General features: G+C 38.4%; 1 protein-coding gene across 1 annotated transcript in view; it reads right to left on the reverse strand.

Annotated features, from left to right (window-relative positions):
- The window catches only part of LOC121323134 (zinc finger protein GLI2-like), a 146,326-nt gene extending 143,549 nt beyond the window's left edge, over positions 1 to 2,777 (reverse strand). Inside the window, exon 1 of the mRNA XM_041263941.1 lies at positions 2,051 to 2,777. The gene's annotated coding sequence lies outside the window, so the exon portion shown is untranslated. The remainder of the gene's footprint in view (positions 1 to 2,050) is intronic.
- Between the last annotated feature and the right edge of the window lie 7,142 nt (positions 2,778 to 9,919).

The raw sequence follows: 9,919 nt of genomic DNA on the forward strand, positions 1-9,919 counted from the left end.
ATCCTCGCGTGTTGCACTTTGTTTTGCAATGCGTGAGGGAGCACCGTGGATGCAGATCTGGTAACGAGCTAGCGCTTTGATTCTAACTTACCGTGATCGTTACAATTCATTAAACTGTTTTGAGAACAAAAACATCTAGTAAACATGGCAGGGCCTGCGCAGCACAGAAAGCATAAATAATGTGAGTAATTGTGAGAGTGAATAAACAGCGAACCACTGGCATTCCCACACACTTCCAACGATTAGAGAACTATAGCTTTTGGCATTAAAAGATTTAGCGGGCAGTTTTTATTCGACATACTTGAGACATAATTATTCTGTTTATCTTACGTAGCATTTTGTTTTCAGCAATTGTAAAGTTCTTTAAATTGCACGCCCACCCACCCCCAGTACAAATTATATAGTTAAAAAGCAAACGCCATCTAACAAATTCCTCAGCAAAACCTCAAATCAACTCTGACTGGAAGAAATGCAGTTGTTGCTGCCGCTGCTTTGTTTTGACGAAAACCAGGAATAAAAGTTGCTTTTCAGTTATATAGAGTATATTTAAGTAAAACAAAGTTGGCGAATTAAAGGGATTCTCCTCACATCCACTCAGCTAATGGAGAGGTGATTTGAACAAGGCATACCAAGATGTAAACAGCGAGATAAGCGATTTGTTACGTTTAAAACGCATAATTTTGCTAAGTCTACAGTTTCGTGTACGCACTGCCTTGACCTGAAAATGTTTACATCCAATTACGTTTATTTAAAATGGTAAAATTCAGAGAACACCCGTGTAGCTGACGGGCACACATACCCGCTCAAACAGATGCTGCCGGGCACATATATCCACTCAAACAGATGCTGCCGGGCACATATATCCACTCAAACAGATGCTGACGGGCACATATATCCACTCAAACAGATGCTGCCGGGCACATATATCCACTCAAACAGATGCTGCCGGGCACACATACCCACTCAAACAGATGCTGCCGGGCACATATATCCACTCAAACAGATGCTGCCGGGCACATCCATACCCACTCAAACAGATGCTGCCGGGCACACAGATGCTGACGGGCACATATATCCACTCAAACAGATGCTGCCGGGCACATATATCCACTCAAACAGATGCTGACGGGCACATATATCCACTCAAACAGATGCTGCCGGGCACATATATCCACTCAAACAGATGCTGCCGGGCACATATATCCACTCAAACAGATGCTGACGGGCACATATATCCACTCAAACAGATGCTGCCGGGCACATATATCCACTCAAACAGATGCTACAGATTCGGATGAGTGAAGGTGCACGAACACCTAAAATTACACACACAGTTGTTTAGGTCGAGATGAAACGAGAAATAAAAGAAACACAATTTGACGAAACGCAGCATTTAGAAGCTGATTGCAGCAACTGCTGTGTTTAGTGGTTTTTTTTTTTTTTTTTTATATGATCAGATTTCCTAATCCAGACGATCACTTTGGAAATTTTCGTGGCTTCCAAGTAGCTAATGAGATTGGCTCCCTGGACGTTTTTGATCGAAATCTCTTCACATATGGAAGCAGCATTTTTGGGATTCCAGTGCCAAAGAAGTTGAACGGTCAAATGTAAACTTGAGAAAGTAATATTATATTACTTCGGCCCTTTTGCACGCAAACAAAACGAAACCAAACGAAAATGGCTGGTGTCGAGCTCCAAAAACACGTGTTTAAATTATAAATTTAAAACCACCAAACCATTAACTGTGTACCGGTAGCTGTTATTGTGAGTGGCAGTGTGTCAAACAATCGCGGCTGTACATCTGATCTACCCAAGCCTGCTACCTGTGTATGAAAGCGGACGGGACTGCACGTTTCAAAGCAGATCCAATAGCTTTGACAGCGAAACCATCTTCCAAAACTTTTCAGAGGCAGCCTAAAAGTTCAATTTAACTTAAAAAGCACGGCGGCCAATTACTGTCCCACACTAACATAGTAATGAGGTAACAGTACATACAAGGAAAGCACAGACACATGCATCATGAAATCAAATCGGAACTCTGTAACTATACCTGGTGATGTAAAGATGATTCTGCACAGCCGCTCGCTCTGCAATCGGATCCCAGTGCCTCGCTATTCGCTTTATCCGATACACGAGCGATCTTTACAACCGAATAATGCGATCGAGATTTACAGAATAATCTGTCAATCACAAATCAGCAAAATGCATGTCCATCTTAGTATGCGAAGAAAATCCATCTAAAATGGTAACGTCACTGTTTAAAAAACAAAGAGGAGAGATGGAGGCGGGATGTGTTTTAGCAAAGCTCGATGCAAGTTTGTTTCTAAGAAGGAGGCTCATTCATAAAGTTCAGAGCGGAGCCGCAGCGCTGTAGAGTGTCCTGGGTGCTCCCTCAGTCCATCACTGCGATTAGGCAAAGTTCGCTAACCCTTTAAAACGCCGCGTGCTTCTTCGGGTTTTATCAGCCAACACGCTCCTTTTCCTTATTTTTTAATGGAGGTAGAGAGGGTGTGAGAAAGAAATGTGCAGCCCGATCGGTTTTCAATCTAACCCCTCCAGAGTTCAAGCCATTTGCTACAGCAGATGGGACGGGCTTGCTCCAATCCAGCAGTGAAGAAGCAGCTTGCAGTGAAGTTAGGTGGAACTTGCAAGCATGTATTGTTCTTTTCCAGCAGCTAAGGAACATATATTCTGTAACCTACTGTAAAACATGCTTCTGCTTTAAGATACGGCAATTTACTGTATAATTTGCATTACTGTAGTGAACAGAAAACAAACATGAAAATGTTCCCAAACTAACAAGAAACTGCTGAGGTGAATTCACTAAACTTGTTCCTCACATTGCTGTGTTAAAAGTTAAAATGCTGTTTACACCAATTTGAAATCTTTTCAAAAACTGTAATTGTTTTTTATATGCAATAAATGCACACACTCTTAGAAAAGTTTTTTTTTTTTTTTTTTTCCTGCCGACTTAACCATAATTTGGAGTTTCAAATAGCTCATATTAGTGGCTTGAGCTGTGAAGCACGTCTCTATTAAACACGAGAGCTGCTATCTGAGCGCAGGGCACAGGCTGTGTAGCAGAGCGGTTCTGACAGAACCCACACACACACAGTGAGGTTCCGGAGGAAGTCTCAAGGCTCTGTACAGTTTGGCTAAATACCTTGATATCGAACTGCCCATGCTATTGAAACAAAATAATAAGACGAGAAATCAGTAATAACAACTGAATAGGGTTATTATCACGTTACTGTAAATCTCGGCACTACAGTTATTGCTGTGTATGTCTCGGCTAATTTAACCCTCTTCGATTCACATTTTTGTTTTTCAAAATTTGTAATACAGATATTAATGGAAATTAGGCGATTTCAAGCACTTAAACAGTAAATGTCGGTATTTTCCCTGCATGTTATTTTGCTGCGTGTTTGCATTTCATTCAATAAGGTGTTTGGGAGCGTGCACCTGGGAATTCGGTCTGCATTCCGTGTCAGCTTTTCTTTCTTTTCTTTCTTTTTTTTTAAATTGTTAAGAGCTACTGACCCGATTTTACTAAGGGAATGAGAGTGTGTTAGAATAACGCAATGCAGTCCAGGGTAGGGGTTCATATTCCTGCTTTTTATTATTTATTTATTTATTACAGCTTTTGGATAACATATCGTTTTTCATTGAAGTAAAACTTGATCTTAAAAACTCAATGATATTAACCGTTTTGAAGTAAACATTAAAAAAAACAAACATTAAATTATTTTGTTAAACTGACAAATTTGCCCGATTTTTTTATTTTGTATTATTATTATTATTATTATATTATTATTATTATTATTATTATTATTATTATTATTATTCTATATTATATTTAATGCGGGGGGCAGGGAAGGAAAACGGAGCGGTTAAATTATTTTCTTTGCATTTATTTTCTGTTTTCTCTGCCACTATTGAAATATAACAATCAGTGTAACACTATGAATAATCGCATACAATGGATGCTGCCAGATTTAAGATTCAATTGCAATGTGTAAATCTATAATTCTGTCTGTTTTTGCAGACTCTTGTACACAGAGCTGTACAATTCCTCTGTCCTGGATTGTGTCAGTAAAGCATTGCATAGTTTAAAAGAAAAAGACACGTATTGCGGATGTTATTAAAATGTGACACTTTTAAAATAGTTTTACCCTATTTTCATGATGGACATGGCTAAGGCATATACGTCTGCTTCCTATATACTGTACAAAGAGTTATCTCGATCGGAGCTGTAGTAGAAATTCTTTAGTACTAGAGCAGCTTAAAACAGTGCGTAACACTACCATCTGCTGGAACATTAATTAAGAACATGACGTGAAATTTCAGCGGGTCAGCTCTGTGCTATATCAGGGGTGTCCAGTCAGGATCGTGCAGGTTTAACAGATACAATTATATAATGAACTGCTTCAGGTCTGGATTGAGGTTTAAATGGTTCATTTAAATAATTTAGAACAGGGTTGGAGCAAAGACCAGGACTGGAAGGACCACCACTGGCCTATGTGCATTGGAGACGTTTGAAACATTCTTTTCCGAAAGCAATCTAGTTTTTCTTCGGGTCTTTGGGTAAAGATTGGCTGAATTTGTTAAATTCATTAATTCTTTCAGCAGTGATCCTAGGAATCAATTTTAATTATGGCTCTGCTGTCATTTTAGTTGAAGTAGTTTTGGCCTTTATGTACATTAAATCAGGGGTCTCCAATCCTGGTCCTGGAGTGCCGGTGTCCCTCCGGGTTTCTGTTCCAACTCTACCCTAAATTAATTAATTGGACCAGTTAAGCTTCTAGTAAGCACTTGATTGGTTCAATTAAGTCATTTAGGGTACAGTTATCACAAAAACCAGGAGGGACACCAGCCCTACACGACCAGGATTGGAAACCCCTGCATTAAATACTTGCACATAGTAATTACATTATTATTATTATTATTATTATTATTATTATTATTATTATTATTATTATGCAATATTAGTTATAGTTATTTTTATCAAATAGCCACTTTAAGAATAGTGGCTCCATCATTAAAACATATAATCTAATGTTAGTTGATGTTCTATCTTCCCTATAGTACGTGAGCAGTCTGTGGAATTTTACAAGAGCTGTATGCAGAACTGCAAGAGTGTTAACAATTTGTAGTTATCTTGTAGAAAAACAAATATCAATATGAAATGTTTCAGATTTCTAGATAAATAAAATGCAAAGAATGTTTTTTAAAACTTCAGTTTTCCAAACGTGTGCTGTATTTTTTAGTACATAAAGCTAACTTCAGATGCTGTAAAACCAAATGTTTTAAGAATTAGACGTGCATATGCAACAGATTATAAACACATTTTTTATTGCTAGAAAATATCCTTAAGCAAAAAAAAAAAACAAACAAACAAAAAAACACATGGGTTATTTAAAGAAACATCGAAGTGTAAATTACATAAATTGTGTTCGTAATCGGTTGCATACGATTTATATTTCATTTTTAACACTTCATTTACAGCGTGTAATCAATTATGTAAGATGCTGCCCAATAGCACATCATGCCTAAAATGCATGCATTCTTTGACATGCACGAGGTAAGCAGTACAAAGGTGCAAGCTATATACATGAAATGAAATGAACCCATCCTTTTGGCATGGCTTGGAATTGACCTGCAGTCGTCAGTGTGTTCTATGAAGCATCCTGCACACATGGTTTCAGACAGATCCAAAGTGTCCGTTCCTTTTGGCTAGCCAAGTGCTTTGAAGGATGAGAGGTTTACAGACACAGCTGTGTTTCTGTGTACTTACCTGGGAGGGTTTAGTAAGCTTTGTAGACGGGTGTTCACCTTGTTCTTATACCAGCAGGTCCTTAAAGAGGAATTTTAATAATGAGGAGGTTCCTCTGAGGGGGCAAACTTGGAATGAATTTGTGACGACTTGCATTGTGGATTCTTTTTTTTTTTAAATATAGCTGCAACCTTGTCTTTTCTATACTCGGCTCTGAGCTTTTTTTCTTAGCTGCGTGTGTGTGACCCATCCTCACACTGCAGGACCCATACAAAGCACACTGGAGACGGCTTTCTCGGTTCAGGTCTCTCGTTTTACTGATCTCACAAAGTCAGCTTCGGGATCTGAAAATAGCAAGCCCAGAGTCATTAAACTAAACAGCAGTCATTAAAAAATAAATAGCATGAGAATTACTACAAATGCATTCATCTAACCATCTGCTGCATTTAATCAGACATGTGGTAAACACGCTTTATCATTCTCAATCAATTAGTACTACAGTGGTTAAGATCTACGACATCTTTCCTAGTACAATACATTTATTGCAACTTTTAAGGAAATTATGCAATCACTAAACAAAATATTAATAATACAGAGCAACCCCGCGCAAATGGCCAGTTGACCTTTACGTCATTAAATGTTTTTTTTTTTTTTTTTTTTTTTAATAAATTTAACAAAATACTTATTAATTTTAGAAATTGCCAAATGAGAAATGATTAAATCCCCAAATTATTTATAACAAATTTAAGGGAACCGTGCATATTAATTTTGCACCTGTTAACACAGGGTGCTATTTTGAATCACTTATGTTCAGAAAAATACGATCTGAGTTTCACTATAGCCTCTCAATTTAGTGCATGCTGCCCCAGCTATATACAGTATGTGTAAATGTGTCTGACGTCATTGGAGACATGCATCGTTTTATTTATTCTAATTATTTGTATGTATTGCAGAATCCATGCCAGTGAATACAAAACATATTTACTACAGATTCACTGTGTCAGTGTAATGTACAGCAGCACAGTGTGGTGAAAGAATTGTAAAGCCAGGTGAATGACAAGATTATACTGCAGGATACTTCCATACCCTTTAACATTGCATGGGGGACGGGGGAGGGGGTACCGGAAACCGTGGCAGTGGAGAAGTGTCATATACGAGTAACATTAGCAAGCAAAGCTTTTCTTGGCAGGTTATCGTTCTAGGTTATTGGGCTTCTGGTTTTAGTAGTCAAATCTGGTCTCAAACAATGCAGTGTCTGTTTCTTTGTGCTCCGTGACTCATTAAATGAAGTAATTCACACACAAAGCAAAACTGCTAAGACCAGTAGGAATGTGACTGATAACGGCACTTGCGAAACAAGTTTGCACTGGTGCTGGGGAAAGTTATGAGAAAGTGCGCGTCGAATGCAATGTTTTAATTATGCATCCAGCAGTACGATGGATGAAACCTGATCTTTTTACCTGGTGTGCGGTTAAGTTACGATTCAAGCAATATGTCATTGGGCTGGATTTCCATGGTGGTGCAGGGACTGACATGTGGAAATGAAGGGGGGGGGGGGGGGGGGGGCACAGATAGTGCATTAGGATTAAATAAACCAGGAACACGAGAAGGCTCTATAAAAGCACACAGCACTAATTGTTTCAGGAGAGATTATGTAATCCAATATCGGACTTTCTGGTGTGGATTGGTGGATACTGAATTCATGTATTTCTATCAGTGTCAAAACAGACATTGAGCTTCCTGAAGAAACAGCTCACTCGCCTTCGAGTAAAGTCTGGAAATCTTTGTGTTTATTATGTTTCACCTGCAGTATATAAATCAAAAAGACTCTGTATGTTCTTAACTTTTACCAAGGCTGGTCTGATATTACAAACTCGTTTTGGATCTAACTGGCACACTCCAGATCAGTTTATATAGGTTCAATTCTACCACCTAGTGGTGGATACCAGAATTATCCTGAGATTTTTGTTTCGAAACACAGCAAAACTACTCTAATGTGGTACAGGGGCACTATAGCTTTAAAGGTAAGTACAACATCAGGGTCTGACATACTGGGTCTTGTACACAAACTGCCTATACTTATTAATTTTAGAAATTGCCAGGACTGTTGATAAATAAAGCAGCTAGAGTTATTAATCATATGAATATGTACATTGCAAAGGGACTAACACGGCGCAATTTAAAGCGAAGTTTCCAGATTCATGAAGGTCCTCACATACTAAGTGAGAGCTCAATTGGTATGAAAACAAATTCACGGTTAGAACCGCTATACTTTTAGTGATTTAGAAATCGTGCGCATGCCTCTCTTGATAATCAGATACAGACGGAGCAAGAACTATTAATCATATGACGTCTCAATAATGCAGTTCCAAGGTTCTAGTTTAGTAATTGAGAGCTCAGTTGGAATGAAAACCAGAAGACACAGGGTTGAGAACCACTGCCTTACAGTCACTGATCGGGAGCATGCTCTCTTAAATATAATAGAGCAGTTCCATACTGATCAGACACATGCTCTGTTAAATATGATAGAGCAGTTCCATACTGATCAGACACATGCTCTCTTAAATATAATAGAGCAGATCCATACGGATCAGACACATGCTCTGTTAAATATGATAGAGCAGTTCCATACTGATCAGACACATGCTCTGTTAAATATAATAGAGCAGTTCCATACTGATCAGACACATGCTCTGTTAAATATTATAGAGCAGTTCGACTGACACATTCAAACCAATCAACAATCCACACCTACTGACACATTCAAACCAATCAACAATCCATACCTACTGACACATTCAAACCAATCAACAATCCATACCTACTGACACATTCAAACCAATCAACAATCCATACCTACTGACACATTCAAACCAATCAACAATCCATACCTACTGACACATCAAACCAATCAACAACCTACTAACACATTCAAACCAATCAACAATCCATACCTACTGACACATTCAAACCATACCAATCCATTACCAATCTGACACCACTGACACATTCAAACCAATCAACAATCCATACCTACTGACACATTCAAACCAATCAACAATCCACACCTACTGACACATTCAAACCAATCAACAATCCATACCTACTGACACATTCAAACCAATCAACAATCCATACCTACTGACACATTCAAACCAATCAACAATCCACACCTACTGACACATTCAAACCAATCAACAATCCACACCTATTGACAATCCATACCTACTGAAACATTCAAACCAATCAACAATCCATACCTACTGACACATTCAAACCAATCAACAATCCATACCTACTGACACATTCAAACCAATCAACAATCCACACCTACTGACACATTCAAACCAATCAACAATCCATACCTACTGACACATTCAAACCAATCAACAATCCATACCTACTGACACATTCAAACCAATCAACAATCCACACCTACTGACACATTCAAACCAATCAACAAATCCATACCTACTGACACATTCAAACCAATCAACAATCCACACCTACTGACACATTCAAACCAATCAACAATCAATACCCACACCTACTGACACATTCAAACCAATCAACAATCCATACCTACTGACAATTCCATCCACCTACTGACACATTCAAACCAATCAACAATCCACACCTACTGACACATTCAAACCAATCAATCCATACCTACTGACACCTTCAAACCAATCAACAATCCATACCTACTGACACATTCAAACAAATCAACAATCCACACCTACTGACACATTCAAACCAATCAACAATCCACACCTACTGACACATTCAAACCAATCAACAATCCATACCTACTGACACATTCAAACCAATCAACAATCCATACCTACTGACACATTCAAACCAATCAACAATCCACACCTACTGACACATTCAAACCAATCAACAATCCACACCTACTGACACATTCAAACCAATCAACAATCCACACCTACTGACACATTCAAACCAATCAACAATCCACACCTACTGACACATTCAAACCAATCAACAATCCATACCACCTGACACATTCAAACCAATCAACAATCCATACCTACTGACACATTCAATTCAAAACACCTACTGACACATTCAAACCAATCAACAATCCACACCTACTGACACATTCAAACCAATCAACAATCC

This window comes from Polyodon spathula, chromosome 11 (genome assembly GCF_017654505.1).
Source record: "Polyodon spathula isolate WHYD16114869_AA chromosome 11, ASM1765450v1, whole genome shotgun sequence".
NCBI classification, from domain to species: domain Eukaryota; kingdom Metazoa; phylum Chordata; class Actinopteri; order Acipenseriformes; family Polyodontidae; genus Polyodon; species Polyodon spathula.